The sequence below is a fragment of the Salvelinus fontinalis genome, chromosome 15 (genome assembly GCF_029448725.1).
Source record: "Salvelinus fontinalis isolate EN_2023a chromosome 15, ASM2944872v1, whole genome shotgun sequence".
Classification (NCBI taxonomy): domain Eukaryota; kingdom Metazoa; phylum Chordata; class Actinopteri; order Salmoniformes; family Salmonidae; genus Salvelinus; species Salvelinus fontinalis.
The window spans coordinates 12,444,198-12,447,981 of record NC_074679.1 but is presented as its reverse complement, the minus strand read 5'-3'; the positions used below and the strand labels follow the sequence as shown (position 1 = coordinate 12,447,981).

At 40.3% G+C, this 3,784-nt stretch overlaps 1 pseudogene; it reads right to left on the bottom strand.

Annotated features, from left to right (window-relative positions):
• Positions 1–932: 932 nt before the first annotated feature.
• On the bottom strand, positions 933–2,642 carry LOC129812138 (antimicrobial peptide NK-lysin-like; annotated as a pseudogene).
• Between the last annotated feature and the right edge of the window lie 1,142 nt (positions 2,643–3,784).

Below are 3,784 nucleotides of genomic sequence, written 5' to 3'. Positions count from 1 at the left end.
GTAGCAGCGGCCACGCGGTGTGAAGCGTTTGTATGGTCTGTGCAGAGAGGAGAGATCAGGGATAGACAGACACATAGTTGACAGGCTACAGAAGAGGCTACGCTAATGCAAAGGAGATTGGAATGACAAGTGGACTACACGTCTCGAATGTTCAGAAAGTTAAGCTTACGTTGCAAAAAATCTTATTGACTAAAATGATATAGTACTGCTGGCTGGTGAAATAGGCTAGCTAGCAGTGGCTGCGTTGTTGACTTTGTTTGAAAGTGTAGCTGGCTAGGTAACCTCTAACTGGCTAGGTAACCTCGACAATTACTCTAGACTACACAATTATCTTGGATACAAAGACGGCTATGTAGCCAGCTAAGATCAAACAAATCAAACTGTTGTACTGTAATGAAATGAAATGTTATACTACCTGTGGAGCAAAGCGGAATGCAACTACTCGCTCCAACCCAGAAGTGCGTATCGTAGAGGGAGAGGCAATAGAAGTTTTGTTTCTTGTATTATTGTCTTTTGTGTCTTTAGAGGACTGCTTCACCTTAATGTCCCTTTTCCCCCCTTTCCCTTTTCTTCTGTCCTTATTTTGTCCCACTTTGTCCCTTCTTTGTCCCTTCTTCTCTTCTGCCAACTAGACACTCCTTGTTAGCTAGCTAGCTTCTTCCAGGAATGTCCCTAGCAACTGCCTAGCAACAGGTAAACAACTTAGCTAGCTAAGAAAACGATATAATTTTATGAAAAAATTGATACTTTTTCAAAAGCCTTTCTTCTTTGTTTGCTGCTTGTTTGGTCTCCTATTCAGTTTGCAGTTTTCTTTTGATTTTTTTCGATGTACTTTACTCTAAAAAAACATTTAAATTTCAATATTTGTAGGAGCTCATCTTTTCAGCTGCTGCTGCTTAATTTGGAACTCCGGAACAGATTTATTCATTTATATGCTTGTGTTGTGACTAGTTTGAAAAAGAAAGAGCAAGAGGCTGGCAGCATAGCATTGTCTTGACACCTGAACATCCATCTTCTCACTTTGGAATCTGGATACTGGCTGCTTGGTCAGTAGCTCAGGTCCAAAACTTCCTTTGGTCTAAAGCTGCACAAAAAGACAACATGAGTGGAAATCAGAAGACATAAACCCATATTTTCATATTAATGAATACATTCTACTCAATAGTGTTTAAATTATTAAGCACAAGTGATCATGGCTATACCGTTAGTTCAATATTTTATTTATCCTTTATTTAACTAGGCAAGTCAGTTAAGAACAAATTCTGATTTTACAATGACGGCCTACCCCGGACGATGTTGGGCAAATTGTCCGCCGCCCTATTGGACTCCCAATCACGGCTGGTTGTGATACAGCCCGGGATCAAACCAGGTTGTCTGTAGTGATGCCTCTATTTCTGAGATGCAGTGCCTTAGACTGCTGTGCCACTCAGGAGCCCGAAAGTTGTCTGAACAGTGACTAAAGAGTATGTCGAACGGTTTCTTGTACTCACTTGCAGGCCTTAATGTTAACACAGATGGTCCTCACATCATCGCTTGTGCTAAGCTCCTCAATCAGCACCCACAAGTGTTTTTTCACCAGGCCTTTACACATAGATTTTAGGAAGCCAACATTATCGCAAACAGACAACAGCTTCTGCTTTAGCTCCTCCTGTTGACAAGAAATCATCATCAACAACAGTTGACATTTTCAGAGAAATATCACAGTAAATAGTAAATAGTGCAATTTATTGAAGGGCCACTTATGAATTGTAATGCTATGGTAGCTACCTGGCTAGAGGAAGTGGAGCTGGATTCCTTCACTTTTTCCAGTGCCCACTTACACACTCAGCAGGTTCCCAATAGCTTGTTCTCCTTTGGAAAGCACAAACAGACAAGAAAGGACATGGCAGAAAAAAGGATAATAATCTGTCGCGCTGCAGTTGAGCATGGCCCTTAACTCTAATTGCTTCAGGGGTTCTCTACAATGGTGACCCTGACCGTGACCCCACTCCATGTGGGTGTCTCAGGGGGAGTTGGGATATGCAAAAAAATACATTTACATTACAAACTTGTGAAATAATACAAATATAAGCCCTCCCCCAAAAAGTATTATTAATAATTAAATTATGGTGTGATGTATTCAGTGTTATGGTTTAAGTACATTTGAATATGTAATGTGAGAGTGAAAGTCAGGTTGGACAATAGTTTCTTCAGTCCATGTATGTTTTTAGTTACATTTATGTCTATGGTTAAGTTCTGTTACACAGTATCAGGTTGAGTATTCCAATAGGACGTTGCAGAATTGTCTACACTTTCTGCTAGTTCATAACATTTGGACCATAGCATACTATTACCATGCACTTTTCCGGCTGTGCTTCTACTACTTCCTGGTCATCAGGGTTAAAACCTCTTGGTATTCGCCCATGGATTTCCCAAACTGTGAAGAAAGAATTATACAGTCACTCACGTGATGGGTACTTAACTTGTATTGTACTAAAACTAAAAGTGAACTTGGAGTTGATTTAGGCCCCCTGCCCACAGTTCCCCTTGCACCCTGACCCAATGTATATGCTGCATGTACAGTAGTTAGTACTTGAGTTAAATAAAATCTCACCCGAACAAGCCAGCATACTGAGGGCAAGGAGGACCAGAGATGTCTTCATGATTTGTGGTGGTGGAGATGTGAACAGTAAAAGTCGTTTTGGGTTTTGGTAAAGTGACTTAGGAAAATTACAGGCCTCTCTCATCTTTTTAAGTGGGAGAACTTGCACAATTGGTGGCTGACTAAATACTTTTTTGCCCCACTGTATATCTACATAGTGCATAAATATAATATAATATGAATGCTTGAGATCCCTCTGCAGCCTGTCAGCAGAAGATACACCTTGTGTATTCTACTTTAATAACTCTCAACAATAAGACCCGACTGAGTTCCCAAAAAAATACAGGTCTACTGGTAAAATAAAATGCTGTAAAGCCAACTGGGAAGGGTTGAGGTTTGGGGGAGACTCAAATAAAATATACATAGGTTTATGTAGTGTAATGTTTATATATCTTCTTCTGAGAGGATTCTAGCTAGACTAGAGCATAACCACATGCATGTCTTAGTCTGGCTCGCCTCAAACTGATAGGTTAGACACAGTAGTTGTGGGAAGAGTCTACGTGTCCAATGATTTGCACTTGCTGCACTCTCTATAAAGTATGTCAGTATGCATGCATACTACATCTTTCAAACTGTGAAAAGGTTTGTGCATGTTTTCAAAAATGTCCCCAACCATAATAGTGTGGTTTGCAGCACTGTACACAAATGGGTATTCTCACAAATGTTATCAAGGTGGCAGTAGCACCATTCACAAATTGAACTAACAGAGACCATTTAGTAATTGCTTTTTATAAATTGGAAATTACAATAACAGGTGATGAAATTAGTTATTCTAACCATAATCACCGTGGCCCAATCTCTGAGTGATATAGCGATACACTGAGGTGACAACACTGATGTGTGACTAGGAACTTTCCCACAGTATCTTGAAGCCCACCCAACACCCTCCTTTGTGGAAATATTAAACAGTGAGAAGAAGGCCAGTCAGTGGTTTAACAAACAAGAAAGGAAACTACAGTGTGAAGCTGTGGGTCTTTAGAAACTCACACCAAGTTGGGTGTGAAAATTGTTTCACTTGCAAGACTCATGACGCTCCACCCCCAGAGTTGTGTTGGAGATACAGCGGCTGTAGGAAGAGACTAGGGGGAACTTTACAGAATGAAGCTATTTAATAAATTCTCAGCTTGACCATTTCTTCAGTCA